The sequence below is a fragment of the Homarus americanus genome, unplaced genomic scaffold (genome assembly GCF_018991925.1).
Source record: "Homarus americanus isolate GMGI-L3 unplaced genomic scaffold, GMGI_Hamer_2.0 scaffold45562, whole genome shotgun sequence".
NCBI lineage: Eukaryota > Metazoa > Arthropoda > Malacostraca > Decapoda > Nephropidae > Homarus > Homarus americanus.
The window spans coordinates 60,508-78,959 of record NW_024744839.1 but is presented as its reverse complement, the minus strand read 5'-3'; the positions used below and the strand labels follow the sequence as shown (position 1 = coordinate 78,959).

Genomic DNA, 18,452 nt, shown 5'->3' with positions numbered 1-18,452 from the left:
ACAATTCTTCTTTGCTATATCATGTCACAATGCAAATGTAGAAAGAGTTTTTTCACTGATGCAAAGTCAATGGACAAAGGAAAGGAACAAATTGAGTGTTGAAACAATGAAAGGCATTCTGACCGTACAGTACAACTTCTGAGAAACACCTTGCAGTGACTTCTATACCTTTCTAAAGAGCAATCAGCCAATACTGAAAAAGATCCAATCTACAGAAAAGTATGCATGGGCACATCAAGTCACACACACAGTGGGGGGAAGAAGACTGCAGCTAAGGGAATGAAGATGTTCAGCCTTAAGCAAAGGTAATTTTTTTTTAAGATTTCTATACCATGTATGTTGTATATTAGCCTGTGTGTGCCGGGCGGGGGGGGATGTCTTCGGGAGCGTCCTCTTTTTTGAATGTTCAGATATGGCAACCCTAACTTAACTCTACTCCTAATTTTAAGGTCGCTGCCACCAGACCCCCCTGGACAGTATGTAGCTCGTTAGGTAGCGGGCAGAGTAAGCTAGGCATTGGGTTGGGTTTTTCATTGACCAAATCGAGAGTGGGAAGAAGGGTGAAACATCAAGCATGACAACTAATTTATTCCTTATAAAACATATTGCATCCAGTCACAATACAAAAAGAGTTGGCCTTCATCAGAAGAACAACTGTTATGTTCATTACACTTCACATCAATACACCTCTTACATCAAATAATTATTATTATCATCTTCATTCTTCATAACAACCAATGACCTCCTTACCTCGGTCATTCTTTCTTACCATAACAGCTAACACATCAGACTGCACCACCTGTTAGAATATAGCATCACATGTTACATTACAGCACCACATTACAGCACCACATGTTGTTATATCATAGCACCACATCCCGGGTACACTCCATACCTACAAGTATGGAACTCCTCGGTATTCTTAGGTACACATACCAGGTACCTCGTTCACATTCTACTCTTGCTGAGTACTGTAGATGGGATACTTCCCAAGTAATCATACCAGTACTGTTTCCACGTCTGGTATTCTTTGGTCGCTCCACGTAGCGACCGCGAATCTTCTCAAACATACAATTATTTTCTCCTATCCTGGGTGGTGATATGTAGGGTATCCACAGATTCACAGTGGGGGGTGCATAATGGCCGAAAGCAGTCACACCACACATGGCGAGTCCCTCGCAGTGTGGTAATGGCCGACGCTTTGAATGCGTGATACCTGTTTTGGTGAGAGACCGGGTGTCATTGAGAATTTTTTTTTTTTTTACGGGAATTAGCCCACCCGGGCACAGGTCAAACGACCCACAACGGAGCCTGGGGGGCGAATAATGCCTGATGGTCATTTATCACCACACACTAGTACAACTATTACTTCACTTTATAACATCAGGCAAGGTTTTAAGATGTAAAAAACTGCTAGATAAGTCTTTTTAGGGCTGAATGGAGCATGGTAGAATTCACTGACCTATTTTGGTGAGACTGGGAGTCATTGATGGTGGTGCCTTGCGTCTCTCACTGAACTAGGCCTACAGTTTCCAATCTTTAATTTTCACTTTTATTTTATTCTGGTTCTCACATGTACACTTTCCTATTTATTGTGACCTTATGCCTTATAATTATATATCTTAATCCTAAATTACATACTAAAGTAAGGGTCTGGTTTGTCAGTTCCTGGGGAAATTAATTGGGCTATATCATTAACTCAAAACTGTAGCCCGGGCGGAAGGGACGCCAACATAGACAAAGCCTAACGTCGTATTTTCATGGCATGGGTATATCCACTTCGCTTCAATCTGTATTTAGGGATCCTCCCCTCACACGTTGCAATAGTTGAACACATTCATAAGATTCTCTGATCATTGCATTGTTCATGGTTATTTGTCACATGAGATAACGGGATGTATTAAGCTCACACCGAGGCATACAAGATATTTTCTTTGAAGTACAGTTTCCGGATCACTTCCAACACTTCACATAGGTCTGATACATTTAGCCTTTTTCCAGATCATTGTTCTTATATTTTCATCTGATACCTGCGGTAGCTATGTTTACTAATCGTTCGCAGACGTAAAGAGTATGGCATTCAAACACGATCTACACTTATCCCTTATAGTACACTAGTCTGCATCAATTGGACCTTCCCAATCATCCTATCGATACCTTGAGCTCTCCTTAAAGCTATGAGTACATACACTTAATATTACATGACCGTACCTTGGTACAATTCGTATAAAACATACAGTAGGCGAGTTATCTTTTACCTACGTTTCCCGTTTTCTGAGATTCTACAAGCGCGGTGGATTTGAATGTTATGTAGCATAATATGAATTAAAGAGGTATTAAGGATGACAATGATGTGCGCAGTACAGTGTGTGTGTGTGTGTGTGTGTGTGTGTGTGTGTGTGTGTGTGTGTGTGTGTGTGTGTGTAATAATAATAATAATAATAATAATAATAATAATAATGATAATCTGCCAGAGAGAGTTGTGACGGCACCGAGTGTGAGCTCTTTTAAGACCAGACTTGATCAACACTGGAGCAGGTTCAGATTCATTCAGGAGCCAGTACATGCCCAGCTCTTACCAACAGTGTGTAACAGAGACTGGACCGACTGCTCAGGCGGCAAACGAGCCGTCCGATCAGTGGCGAATAGGATAAAAATACAAAATGAAATAAATGAAAGTAATAATAATAATTAAAGGTTTATTGAAAGAATATGGCACCCAAAAGGCTTAAAATGTACACGTATGTATGTATGTATGTACAGTATGTATGTACAGTCTCATTCAAGATTCTTCGAACACTGCTGGAGACAGCTGGCAACTCAAGGCCGTCTGTTTACTATAGTACGTAGTAAAGGTTATGAATAAATGTAAAAATGATCAGTGATTGGTTACTTAGTTAACCGTTGCTTAATTTAATGGTTGGGCTTTGTTGTTTCGTATTATATTATACTTCGTACTATAGTTAACAAACGGCCTTGAGTTGCCAGCTGTCTCCAGCAGTGTTCGAAGAATCTTGAACGAGACTGTACGTGTGTGCACACACAGGGTGGTGTAATGTGTCTAGTGTGGCAGTATTATACTAGTGTTAAGGTGCGGGCATTGCTTGCTTCCTACCGTTTTCAGCTACTGCCGCTGGCTAGCCCGAGTGGTGAAAAGGGAGGCAACTTGCATAAGTCTTCCCCTGCCAGTACACAGCCTCTTCACCATTAAGACTCCTGCTGTGCCTCCTCGTGGCAACACATGGTACGTAACTGGGTGCCTCGAATGGGTCCAGGCTAGACCAGCAGGGGATCTTGGAGCAGCAGGGGATCTCGGAGCAGCAGTGGGCCCTAGAGGGACGGCGCATAGGCCCACTGGCATGTGGAACATGTCTTTGCGCCTACCAACCAATTCCCCGCTGCCTTGCGGATTATCCTTGGTAGGTACAAGGGTACGGTAGTAAATCCCAAACAAAAAAATCTGCGGTGGAACCCCGCAACAGGCAGACATCCTTACAGAGCTCTAATAAGACCCCAACGGCGGTATAGGTGGAAGAGGTGACCAACATGAAAACCCAACTACTACACCGGTGGAGGAAGGCAATGCAAGATGGACAGGCTACTAAGGCGAAACCCAACAAACTAGGCTATCAGCAGTCCACTGCAACTCTCCCTCTCCCCTGTCGTTGCAACACTTGCACCACTGGATCAGGAAAAGGGAGAGCCAAGATGTGTGGTTGCAGCCTGCGCTCCTGCCTCACCACATAAACCAACTCTCGCGCAACCATCATCCAGCTCATCATACTTCTCGTCATCACCAAAACCCCTATACCCCCAAAAGTACGATAGCGATGGACGAGTGGTGACTGGGACAGGCAGTGGTGACTGCCGGGAGTCTCTAGTCACAACTCTGCACATAAACGGCATAGATAAGATGGTCATTTATACACTGGGATCTAGGCAGCAGTGCAATCCGATCCTGCCTGTGCGATTGAGCAACCCTTTCGAGAAGCCACTCTGCTCACCCCACTTGAGGAGGGGGATAGAAAAGGTGCTCTAAACATAGCCTATCTAAAGAACCAACCTGACTGGGCAAGCACACCCAATAAGGTCATCCTTATGCAGTCGAAAACACAATCATAGCCACAGCTCAAAGCAAAAACAACCTATATAACCTCTTATGGTCACTGCTTGGAATGTCAGGACCCTTTTGGATACTGGCACAAATGAGCATCCTGAAAGAACCGCCATTAGTGAGTCCCGGCTCCCAGACGAGGGTCGACTCACAGAACGGGGGTCTGGCTATACCTTCTTCTGGAAGGGTAAACCTGCTGCAGAGAGACACCGCATTTATGGAGTTGGCCAATACATCCTACATAGGCTAACTGAAATGCTTGTTGGGATCAACGAGCGCCTCATGACGCTAAGTCACACTAAATCACTCACGTCATGTCTTCTTCATCAGTGCATATGCACCAACACTGGATGCAGAGGATAACATCAAGGAGGCCTTTTACGCCGACATTGAAAGAGCGATAACCTCTATCCTCAGAGAAGATAAGGTTGTGCTCCTAGGTGATTTCGATGCCAGAGTTGGCAGAGATGCTGTCATTTGACAGGGAATCATAGGGGGAAATAGATTCGGCAAGTGTAATCTCAACAGCCTACTCCCACTCAGCAAGTGTGCTGTACACAACCTCACTACTGTATCACCAATACCTTGTTTAGGCAGGCCGACAAGTTCAAGGGTTCGCGGCAACACCCACGATCTAAACACTGGCATCTCATTGACTACATTATTGTCAGAGAAAGAGATTGCCGAGATGTCCTCATCATACGAGCTATGAGTGGCTCAGACCACTGCCGCACTGATCATCGGCTTGTCATAGCCAAGCTCTCGCTTCACGTCGCCTCTAAACAGTGAAGGCAACAAGTCTCCAGAAGAGGTTTTAATATTAAGCTTCTGGACTCTGGAGGATCCAGTGGTAGCACATGCTTCCAGAGAGCAGCTCGAACATGGGTTGATAATCAACCTGACAACAAACAACCTAAATCCCAGTACTGAATGGGGTATTCTCAACGCTGTCATAACAAAAACCTGCAGAGACCATCTGCCAGATCGAAAGAATACACCAGGACTGGTTTAATGAAAACGACCCGGAAATCAACATACTCGTCGATGATAAACATGCTCCTTTAGCTGACTGGCAGAACCACCCTCAGTCTCCGACCAAAGCTGATACCTTCCACAAGAAGAAAATGGCGGCCCAGTTTGAACTTCACAATCTAAAAAATGACTGATTTAAAAAAGTATGTAAAATGCAAAAACTTGCAGATCCACACAAGATGCTTGAATTTTTAAATTCCACTAAAACATTTCATGGGCCAATCACTAATGGCGCAGCCCCCCTCTGGTCATCCGACGGTAACTCCCTAATTAAAGACGAAGAAGGCATCCTTCAGCAATGGAAAGAGCACTACCATATGCTGCTCAACCAAAACACTGATGTGGATGTCCTGACTACCCATCATGTCTCTCAGCATCCAGAGCTGACCCACCTCAGCTATCCGCCATCCCTGGATGAAGTAGCTACTGCCATCAAACATGAAAAATAACAAAGCCTCAGGGCTTGATGGAATCCCAGCCGAGGTGTATAAAGCAGGAGGACCTCTGCTTACCAGCTGTCTCCACGCTCTCCTGGAGAATATATGGGAAAATGAGGAAATCCCCCCAAGTTCTTAAAGATGCCTCCATTGTCAATATTTATAAGAACAAGGGAGACTGGTCAGACTGTGGCAACTACAGACGGATCTGGCTGCTGTCCGTAGGCGGCAAGATTATCTCGTGAGTCCTCCTAAACAGACTTTTTCCTGAAGCGGAAAACTTCCTCCCAGAATCTCAATGTGGCTTTATTGTAGACCATCAAGTGGCACCACTGACATGAGCTTTGCTGCCCACCAGATACAGGAAAAGTGCAGAGAACAGCGTCGTGACCTGTACATGGCCTTCATCGACCTAACTATGGCCTTCGACTAGGTCAACAGGGAAGCCCTCTGGTTGACCCTTAGCTGTTTTGGCTGCCCACCAAAATTCATAGCCATTGTAAGGCAACTCCACGATGGCATGAACGGCAGTGTCCTGCACAAAGGCACCCAGTCTGAATTCTTCCCTATCCAAACGTAAATAAAACAAGGATGTGTACAGGCACCAACTCTCTTTTCCATTTTCTTGGCTGCCTTTCTTACTCATGCCAGTGCCAATTTAGCCGGCGGGGTGGACATCCAGTACCGGATGAAGGGTCTTTTCAACAAAACACGACTCCAGGCAGAAACAAAGGTGTCGGCAGCTTCCATTACTGAACTTCAGCATGTGGACGACTTCGTCCTTGTCGCTCACACTGAACGTGACCTACAGGAGATTCTGAACATCTGTGCAGATGTGTATGCACACTTTGGCCTTGAGGTGAATGTACATAAGACTCAGATTCTCTTTCAGCCTGCCTCTAGTTGAGCCACACCTCCATCATCCATCCACCATAACGGTACTACCCTCTAATGTTACCTACATCGGATCAGATGTGCATCTTAAGCTTTTGGCAGACTCCGTACCCGTGTCTTCAGCTGTAGGGAAATGAAATTATCTGCAATGTTGCACATATATCGAACATTGGTCCTCCCCACCCTGCTATATGGCAGCGAGACATGGGTCACATACAGGAGGCACCTCAAAGCACTTGAAAACTTTCACCAATGTAGTCTACTTCCATCCTCCGAGTTTGCTCGGAAAACAAGAGAACAGATGCCAGTATTCTCGCTGACACCAACTGTAGGAGCATTGAGGCTACCATTTTCCATGAACAGCTACTTTCTAGTCACTTAACGAACAGAAAACGTAACGCTGGTGGGCAACTGAAAAGGTATATGGATAGTCTTAAGACAAACCTGAAAAGTGCCAAATCGACCCCCTCACCTGGGAGACGAGTACTTCACACTGTAACGCTTGGGGGAGAACCACACGAGAAGGTGTCAATACTTTCGAGTTAGCCTGACTTCTTACCGAGGCAGACAAGCACCAACGCCGGAAAGACGCTGCTGCCGCCCCTCTCTCACTAGCTGTAGCCCTCCTTATGTGCAGCATCTGTGGACGACCCTGCCGGTCCCGTATCGTCCTCTCTAGTCACCTCAGAGCTCACCAACGAAGGTGACATCCTTAATAACTCGTATCATTTTATCATAGCTGGATGATCGTCACACTCGATTCTGAGTGACAGCAAAGTAGTAGTAATGGTAATATTTGCTCTGTAAATAGTATTTGCCTACCCACTACTTTTCAGCAAATCACCTATTATTTTGAACGCTGCCATCTCAATATGCAATCTCACTGTACGCTGGAAAGATTCACTGCATAATTTTTGCAATTTAAAATTATTAGTTGGCTCAGTATCTTGATCTTAAACGCTTGAATATTAATCTTCTTAAGGAACCTTAATAAAATTTTATTTTTTCAAGTCAGAAACGGATTCCCTGACTAAAAAATAGACACCAAAATCACTGTCCTATCTAATCTAGAGAAGGAGATATGACCACTTGTAAGTGACAGCAATGGCCATTTTGGATTTTCCTGGCTTTGTCTTATTTTTATTTTTATTTTTTATATCTTTTACGGGGATTAGCCCACCTGAGCATAGGTCACTGACCCACATCAGGGCCTGGGGGGGGGGGGATATAATAATAATAATAATAATAATAATAATAATAATAATAGATAAAAATTATAAAAAAAAATAAAAATATAATAATAATAACCATAAATAAATACACAAACGAAAAAATAAATCAAGAGAGAGAGACGATATACAGCATGCTATGTTGTCAATAGTAAGAGAAACAATTGTGACCCTGCAATGTGTGTAAATGAGGCAAAAAAGTCAGATCAGCAACCTGGGACTTGGTCACAATTTTTGTGGTGCCATATGGTAGCAGGGTCTACCACAGACAACACATTATAATTCCAATATCTTCCCAGGCGGTAGTACCTCCCTGTTTGATAGCTACCTACTACCTACTGCTCGCCAAATAAAAAATTTTCTCGCTTGTATCCATATCAGAAGTTGTTCTATACATAAAACTCTACTACTCTGTCCAATTTCACGTTTCTACTAAAAAGTGAAAATTTATCGTGCTGCCACTACGTTTTATGTGACTGTATGTACGTACTGTAAGCTCCACGAGGTTCTTCTGTTTACCAATGAAATAAAATTGTTATTGGCAATATCTTCGCTACATAGGTTTTTATTGAAATGGTTTATGTAAATAGTTTGTTCATTGTGCTGTTGGATCCTGTGGTACACGAGTGTGTGCTCTGGTCTCGGAGATAAGCCGTAAATTTTATTGTCTTGGTGGGAGAACGTCGCAGTGCTTCACATGTATTGTGAAGCGTTTGCTGATAAGATTATTGTTTGCTTTCTTTCACTGACCAGTGTCGTCGTCCTTTCCCACACTCCAGCCATCCTGTCTACCTCCCTCACTCCCTAGGAACAGCTGTTCTTAGGGGAACTTTTGTGTTAAAATTTTGAATTGAAACAGTTTATTTAGCCAGAAGAACACTCATACAGGGTGGATAATAATAACAATATTAACAATATGGCTGAGCCAGTTGAGAACCTGAGCTCTCCTGTAGGCACCTGATATATACTATACATTTTCTCAAGGAAGTATATTGTAACATTTAGTAACCTCTGGAATAGCACAATAGCATGGTGGTAATAAGAACATCTCAGAATGATACCACGGTTATCACTTCAATATTTATTTATTTTATTTATTTATTATTATCTTTTATTTTTTTAATTTATATTATAAGTATATACACAAATTACAGTGGAATTGAAAAACATAAATATATTGGGGAAGCAGTACAACATGAGTTGTACAGTATTAAGGTTGAACAAGAAGACAGAGCTGTCAGGATTATGTCTATTTGGCAAATATATTTAGTGCAATGGTAATTTCTTATCTACAGGGCTGTATTTACATGATAATTTCCGATAAAACGGTTTTGATGGTACAATAAAAGCAGGTACTGTAAATATAGTAGGTATTACAAGAAATATTAATACTTAGACAATATATATTTTTTAAGAGATGATTTAAAGGAAGGGAGCATAGTCTTTGCTCGGATGGGTGGGGTTAAGTTGTTCCACACGTTCACACCGTGATATTTTATGGAGGTCAGGGACTGAGAGGAGCTCCTGGGGGGTGGTCGTAGCAGCTCTGGGTGCCTTAAGTTGTATCTCTGATTATTCGGGATCTGGTAATAAGTATTGTTAAGCAAGTGATTGATATATTTGTAAACAAAGAGGGCACAGCAGTAGGTGTTACTATCTTCTAATTTTAACATTTTCTATTTAGCAAATTTTTCGTTTGTCTGATCTGTTTTTTTCAAGTATGTCATTGTCCGTACAACTCTCTTTTGTGCAGTAACCAGGGATTGTGTTATTGAAAAGCCAGAGGCCCCCCCCCATAGTGTATGACAGTGTATAAGGTGTTGGTAAACAAGATCGTGATAGATTTCTTTCATTGCCGTGAGAGTGAGTGACTGTCCAGTGTGATACATGATACCACCGCACTGTTTATTGACTTTACTGTGAATGGCTTGTATGTGGTTTCTCCAGTTAAGTTTCTCAACAATAACTCCGAGGAATTTAGTATTTTGTTTGCGTTTGAGGACTGTATTACCAAAGTACAGGGGATCCAAGTCTGGGGGTAAGTTTTCCTTCTGTGAAAGATCGTGTAGTGGGTTTTCTCAAGGTTTAAGGTCAGTTTATTACGTATTACCCAGGTCCTGACTTTAGTCAATTTCAGTGTTTATAGTTCTCATCAAGGAATGGAGATCTGAGTTGCTGTCATAGAGATTACTATCGTCTGCAAATAAATTGTATTTTATGAGTGTGCTGGCATGGACTATGTCGTTTATGTACAACAAAAACAGTACTGGACCGAGAATGGAACCTTGGGGGGCGCCATACAAGATTGGCGAGGAGTCAGATTGGTGATTATTATAGCAGACATACAGCATCCTGTTGGACAGATATGAGGTAAACCAATTGTGGAACAGGCCGGAGACCTCAGCTGAGCAGTGAGGTGAGAAGACGCATGTCCCAGTTACTCCCGACCCACATGCTTCCACTTGTTCACGTTGGTGCCTGGCAAGATTACTGTCACCACACACGCCACTCTCACTTTGACCCACTCTCACTTTGACGTGGATATCTCGTCTCTGTTGAATTGACTTGTTTGTTTCTTTGTGTTTTATGCTCACATTTCTTAGTGCCCTCACCGATTCTCCCGGTATTAACGAACTCTGCGGGAACTGTCGTTAGGACAGGCCACAAAGGGGCCTCTTAGAGGGGTGTGAGCTGGGCCTGTGAGTTTAGCTGATGGGGTAGAGTAGGCTCCATCTTTTTTGGGGGTCCTGTTGCAAAACCAGAGCCACCGACCGAAGACCCCCGTTTGGGGGGGGGGGTTGACTACGGCACTGATCCTAGGGCAACAAGGAACTAGGTAGGTATAGTGAGCCTTCATTGTCAATTAATTGATTTAAGACGAGGGAGAGAGACGTAACCAATGGAAGGAAAAAGCCACAAGAGGCCTCGGAAGGAAAACAACATCTCCGACATAGACAATATGTCCCCAGCAATCCATCCCGTGGCAGAACCACCCACCTTCGCGATTCCGACTGTGATGAAGTACAAGATTCCCAAAGAAACCGAATTCAACCATGCATACGAGGTAGTGGTAGCACTGGAACTAGAATACAAGAACATCAAGATCAGTGTGAAGCGCAGTCTAGTTGGAGACCTGATACTCTCCCCCCAAGACCACAACACAGCCAAGATCCTCAGCGAGGTCACCAACCTCAACGGGAAGACGGTCAAGTTTATACCATTAGACCCCGAGGAGAAAACAACCAGAATGGTCCTACTACGATATCCTCTGGAACTACCTGTAGAAGTCATCATAAAACATCCAAAAGTGACCAAGGCAGACTGTTGTGTTACGAGTCAGGAAAAAGCACAGACAAAGCAAGTACTAGTGGACATCAAGGGAACAGTCCCAGAGGAGGTATACCTAGGCAACTGGGGGACTTACAAGTTGCGTCCTTTTGCCCCAGAGCCACTACGATGCTACAAATGTCAGAAATTTGGACATCACCAATCCAGATGCCATAAAAAAGTGAGATGTGGCATCTGCAGCCAAAGCCACAAGACAGAAATGTGTATTAAAAAACCACAAGGAAGGAACCACCACGACAGCCAAGTACCCAAATTGTCGAAAAAAAAAAACATCACGCTTGGAGCACATCATGCCCAGATAGGAGAGAGCGAATGAAAGTTGCAATGGCAAAAATTCAACCACAAAATACAACAGAAGCACCTCAGAGCACATTCGTTGGGGTCAACAGCGACAGAAAACAGTCACCCACACCCACTCCGCCCCAACTGTCAGAGGATTCCTTCCCTGCACTTACCCCCACCAGGCTACAGGACAAAATTGAAGACACCGGGACAAAATCAGTCCATGCAGGAAACCATGACCAATTAGTGGACTCCACAACCGCAGCTCAAGAGCTGTATAGTAGTAAAGGCACAGAACACTCCAGTATTGGTGGAGAACACCATATTGCCTGGGACACTGTAACCACCCCCCAGGCGACTACCCAACTTAATACACCTCAGCCTGCCAATCTACAAGCGGCATTCACAGAAGAACAAATAAAACAGATGGTCAGCACCGAAAATATAGTAAATGCAGTTATGACACAGCTCACGGAAAAGATGTAGGAAGACCAGACCCCCAAAACTCCACAACTTCAAGTGGAACAGACGACGCCATTGAGACAGGTATCAGACAAGAAAAAGAACTCACCAACCAGCTCTCTCTACATCACGCTTGTAACCATGCTGCCTTCCCAGCACCAAGCTGCATTGTACATCCAATACAATATGTATATAGAGAGCACATTGTGAGTTTCCTTTCTCCATCCCATCCTGAGTGTGAACCAAACATCCCGAATCCCCACACGACAATATTCTTTTTTTCATATACTGGATACACTTTCTTTAAAAGACCTTTGTTTTTAATCATATTTGTATACAGCATTTATTTATGCTTTATTGTATAATTAAATAGCTGGTACTATAGTATGCCATTTGGGCGATAGGTCACGTCTCTGTCACGCACTGTTGGCAAGTACTAATCATGTACTGGATCTCTGTTACGCACTGTTGGCAGGTACTGGGCACAGTGTTTCCACTTTTAAGGAATTTTCCTGATTTTAAGGAATTTCTGGTCTTGTGAAGCATAAGGAATTTTCTCAGGAATTTGTAAAATCTAAGGAATTTTAAGGAAAATCAGCTTTGTGATATCTAATATGTTCTTGAGTGTTTCAGTGAGGAGAGTATACCTATGCAAAATGTCATTGGTTTCTGTGCAGATACATGCAACACAATGATTGGGAAGAACCATTCGGTGTCACAACTGCTGGTGAGCAATTCCCCATGGATACTGACATTAAAATGTTCTTGTCACTTGATTAACTTGTGCTCTTCTCATGCATCATTGAAGCTTCCAAAGTCATTAGAGGATCTTTGCAGAAATATTTGCTCACATTTCCATGTATCTTCACAGAGGCGTGATGCACTGAAAGAATTCCAGGATTTTCCAGATATTGATAGGCATCAAATCTTAAGAGCTGGACTCACTCGCTGGCTGTCAATAATGGCTTGTATTGACAGGATATTAGAGCTTTATTTTCAAAATGCTGCAGTTGGGGATCCCACAAATGACAGCATTTTGAGAAAGCTCTGTAACAAATTTACCAGAGCTTAACTTGAATTCATGACGTTTAACCTTGGTAGACTGGTTTCTTTTTTACTTTACTTACTTTTATCCTCTACGCCACTGATCGGCTCGTTAGCTCCTTGGGCTATCGGTCACGTCTCTGATTATTTTTCCTTTTCATTTACCCTCTTCACCAAAAAATCGGCTCGCGAGCCGCCCGGGCGATTGGTCACGTCTCTGTTACGCACTGTTGGCAAATACTGGGCATGCACCGGCTCTTGAATGTACCTGAACCCGCTCCAGTGTTGGTCAAGTCTTGTCTTGAAAGAGCTCGCACTCAGTGCCATCACAACACTCTCTGGTAGATTGTTCCAAGAGTTCACAACCCTCACTCCGAAAAAGCTTGCCCTCACAGTTTTCTGGACTTGCGGCTTCTTCAGTCTTGAGCTGTGACCCCTTGTGGGGGCGAGCGTCCGCCAGCTCCAAGTAAGGACACTCGACTAAGTAGTGCCCCTTGAGATGCTTATACACCTCAACTCGGTCACCCCTTGCCCGTCTGTAATATAAGCTAGGCAAGTTCAGGTGCTCCAATCTCTCAGGGTAGCTGAGGTGCCGAAGTGCAGGCACCAGTCTGGTGGCCCTCCTTTGAACATTTTCAGCCAACTGACAGTCCCTAGCATATCTCGGAGACTAGACGGGGTGACAGTACAACAGATGGGGAAGCACTTCACTCTTGAAGATCATTACGAGGGACGGACCGTCTAGATATCTGAACGACCTTCTTATAAAACCCAATAATTTATTTGCCTGGTTTACCTTCTTCTCGCAATGGCCGGAGAACTTCAGCTCATTGTCAACATACACACCTAGGTCCTTCTCGCATTCAGTCTCAACTAGTGCAGTTTCTTCATCCCGTTGGGACATATGATAAGCCTCCTTACCGTTCGCACGCCCCAGGTGCATCCTCTTACACTTCGTGACATTGAATCTCAGCAGCCATTTCTTCGACCATTCCTGGAGCCCACAGAGGTCCTTCTGCAGCTCTTCACAGTCCACTTGGTTCTTAATTTCCCGAAATAACTTAGCGTCATCGGCAAACATTTGTATGGAGGAGTGTACAACGTCAGGCATGTCATTTATGAAACAAACAAACAAACAAACAACAGCGGGCCCAATACACTGCCCTGTGGTACCCCACTTGTGACAGGTACGGATGACGATTTCGTGCCATTAATCACCACACACTGCTTGCGGTCATGTAGAAAGTCTTCTATCCATGATAGGACATTTCCCCCGAATTCCTTACCCTTCCAGTTTGATATTCAGCCTTTCATGGGGTACACTGTCGAATGCCTTGGCAAAATCTAAGTAGATACTGTCGATATTACCACCCCGTTCCAGAATATGGGTCCAAATATCCAATACCTTGAGCAATTGTGTTAAACAGGGGCGCCACGACATGAAACCGTGTTGGCTATCCTTTACAAGATTGTTTTGTGTTAGATGTTCCATTGCGGCATCTCTGATAATACTCTCAAGTACTTTACATATTATGCTGGTCAGGGTCACCGGTCTATAGTTGTTCGCGGAGTGACTATCGCCCTTCTTGAAGATAGGACTCGCATAAGCCACTTTCCATTCACTGGGGACCTTTTGTTCATCCAGGCATTTACAAAACAGAATCTTTAGGGGCTCTGCAAGCTCGTTGCACAGCTCTCTTAGCACTCTAGGATGCACCATGTCAGGTCCGGGACTCTTATGGACCTTTAGCTTTGACAGTTTATTTCTAATACCCTCTTCTGTGAACACAATGTGGGTCAGTGCTGTGTCGAACCGTCTGTCCTCAAACGCAGGAAGGTTAGTTGCATCCTCTCTTGTGAACACTGAGGAAAAGAAGCTGTTCATTGCCTCAACTTTATCCTGGTCAGAATCTGCGTAACTACCATCTTCAAGCCTCAGGTCTGATACTCCTACTCGCGTTTTCAATTTTGATTTTGCATAGCGGTAAAACGCCTTTGGGTTTGACTTGACCTCGCGTGCAACCGGCCTCTGGAACTCCTTTTCAGCCCTTCTACACTCTATCTTTGCTTGGTTTCTGGCTCTTGCATACATCCTACTGTCTTGCTCATCGTTTGACCCAACCCACGTCTTGAATTTCTTGGTTCATGAGTAGGAATCCCCTCGTATTCTTAGAAGCACTGGGTTTGGTCTTGGGTATATATTTATCGATCAAATGGGTCATTTTACTAGTTATGATATTCAGCGTAGTGTCTGCGTTCTTGTACCTTAATAAGTCAGGCCAGTTGATACCCCTCATCTCTTCCCTCATCCCATTGTAATTTCCCTTGTAATATTTGCACCTTGGCCTGGCCTTATCTTGAACTAGGTAACAGTTAAATCTGAATGACAACACTGTATGGTGACTGGTGCCAACTGGGGCAAGGTGTTCCAGTTTGGCCACCATACCCTCCTCGTTTGTTATGATGAGGTCAAGTGGCTTGGGTGTTTGCTCCCCTCTGTAATGTGTCGGGTCTCTCACATGTTGGAACAGAAAATTATCTCTCAGAGTTTCTACAAAAAGAGTAGCACGGTTATTCAAGTCATTCGGGGTGGACTCGTTTCTCCAGTCGATGTCGCCATCGTTAAAGTCCCCCATGATAAGGAGGTGGCTAGGGTTGAGCATCGCCGCATTGTTTATTAAGGTTCTTAAGTTCCTTTGATTTAGTGGGCCACAGTGTATCTGTAGATACACCCGACGATAAGTAAGTCCCCTCCCTTTAATTTAATTTTACACCACTTGGACTCTTCAAGAACATCCTCTCCCTGTACCCTCGCCTGGCTGGCTCTAGGATCTTGCCTAGCGTAGATAACCACACCCCTCCTGCAGGATTCTTGAGTTAGGCTCGTAAATGAGTCATATCCAGCAATACTGAGCTCACATTCCTCTGGGTCGATTCTCCTGTTCTTGTACAACAGTTCAACAACTCCTACATTATCTGGTTGGTGTACTCTTAGTAGTGTTTCAAACTCCTCTCTCTTATCAAGGAACGTGTCAGTATTAGTGTACATGACATTCAAGCCAGAATTTGCTCTCGGTAACGTCTCTGCTCTTAGTAATAAACCCGCTCCCCCCACACTCTCAGAAGCTGCAGCATTTGCTAAGTACACTGTATTTTGCAGGGTGTGGTTAGAAATGTCATTGTTTACAAGGCGCTCGTTCCCTCCTCTCCGGTAGGCTGAGCTGGTGCCGCCTCCCGGGTGGGGGGTTGAGTGGGTGGGGGGTGCACTGCTGCCCCCTGGCCCTGTGTCGGCACACTTGTTTCCACTACCCTCCCCCTGAGTATAACCCATGTACACCTGTCCCCGTTCCTCCTCGACTCCTCCCTCTTCTGCTTCAAGTCCTGCAGGAGCTTCTTGTGCTGTTCCCTCTGCATTACCGTGCGGTCTGGGTGAATGAATACATACCGAAATGCCTCGCTCCTTGCTAAGTTTTTTGCCTGCCGAATAACTTGCCATTTCTCCTCCTCACTCACTAGTGTGATCCTGAGGGGGCGAGGCTTAGCCCCCTGCTTTTGTCCCAGCCTCCTCACATCCTGAGGGGTTGCTGGAATCTTCAGAACCTCTGTGCAAATATTTTGAAACAGCACCTTGTCGTGTGTTTCCTTACTCACAGTTCCCTCCGCCTGGCTCTCGGTGACTCCAAAAACTATTACATTGTTCCTGCGCTGGAGCCGTTCCTGGTGTTCCTCCTCTCCCCTAACAGTAGGTCCGTTAATTTTCATTTCTTCGACACACTTCTTCAAAGTCCCAATCTGCTGTAGAACCTGTACTGATTCTGCATTACTCTCCGCCCCCCTCCGTGGCCCTCCTAATACGTCAGCATAACTCCTCTTAGCAACCACCTCCATTCTATTAGCTACTTCCTCAGTCTTAGCAAGGATCTCTTTCCCAACTTGCTCCAGTTTGTCAACCAGCAGGGCTCCTGCTTCATCTATTTTCGTCCCTAGAGAACTCGTTCCCTTATGGATTGCAATCGCTTCATTCACCTTGACTATGCAGCCAGAGCAATACCAGCAACAGCCATCATGCTTTACGGCAGTTAGTAACTTCCTAAACGTTGCATTAGTCAGGCCTGTATCCTCCATATCCGACGTCTCCCTGCAGTAATCACATATCAAACTCATGGTTGTTGTTGTTGTGGGGGGGGGGGTGCAGACTGTGTATAAATCTACACCTATTTCAAAAAAATAAAGAGAGAAAAAGTACTTAGCTACTCTCTGTTGCCTATAGAGTTGTCGTCTGTGACTGCGTACACTGTATCTCCCTGTGAATGGTGTATTGTAGGCACAGTTTCAGTCCTTGAGAAAGCACACAATCAACATAAAATTTAAAGTCTCTGTGGCACCTATGACACGACTTGGTTTCAGCTGGCACGGTGCCTTTCCAGCTTGCTTGCTAGTGAGCGCTCACTTTAAGTTATTTACAACTTCAGCGGTCACTGATGACACTATGAACTATCACTGTGTACACTGTATCTCCCTGTGAGTGGTGTATTATAAACACAGATTCAGTCCTTGAGAAAGCACACAAACAAAGTAAAATTTAAAGTCTCTGTGGCACCTATGACACGAATAGGCTGGCAGTTGTCCTTACCAGCTCGATTGCCAATATGTATTCACTTTAAGTTATTTATAGTCTCTTCTGCATTCACTGATGACAACTATGAACTGATTTAACTAAAGGCACAGTACTACACTCCCTGGTTGGCCTTTATCACAGCCGTGACCACAACACCCTAAAAAATAAAATGAAATAAAAGCTTTGTCATGTGGCAGTGATTGTGTGGTTATAGGCCTGTGACCTTGGCTGTACCTCCAACTCGGTGGAAATTGAGTTTTCAAAAATACAATCGTGTCTAGCATTAAAAGTCCTACATCGATTTACACTTTCACATCACTAAGACGATCTTGACGAACTTATGTAATCACTGTCCAATTTCTGCCGCTCTACATCGAAGGCCCGAATGCCTAACACGCTTTGTTACAGAGACGCAACACGACCCGCCCGCCCGCCGTGATCTACACTATGGGAACGCCATCATATCTATATATAAAAATTGTGTTGTCAATGTGTACAAGTCATGTGACTTTTTTTCCTGTGGATTTTATTTCCGTCCACCAGTTTGGTTGCACTCTGGATGTAAACAAGAGTCAAATGATATGTTATCAGTAAGTTTCATTTATATCATTATATGTGTAGTACAGTATAAGTTTATTTTAATGCTAATATATTTGCATTTTAAATACTTTCCTAATAATTTGTTTGAATAAAATCCATGCCTTTCAATTACAAAATATTTAAAAACCTTAATTGAAACCGAAATGCAGTTTAAACTTGCCCGAGAACTGTAATTTGTTTTTTCCTCAGAGCTCAGTTTTCAGGTGAAAATCCTGACTGAAAATGGCAGTATCATCGTTTTTCTCCCCATGAATGAGGAATTTTGCATAATGTGATAACCCCTTTAGGCGGTCCACTAGTCTCAAGCACTGTTGACAAGAACAGGGCAGAATGTATCTGTGCCTACAATAATGTTGGTCAAGTCTGGTCTTAAATGAGCATAAACTTGGTGC

General features: G+C 43.9%; 1 protein-coding gene across 1 annotated transcript in view; it reads left to right on the top strand.

Annotated features, from left to right (window-relative positions):
• Positions 1–18,452, top strand: part of LOC121878084 (beta-hexosaminidase subunit alpha-like) — a 64,734-nt gene that overhangs the window by 3,137 nt on the left and 43,145 nt on the right. The window lies entirely within an intron of this gene.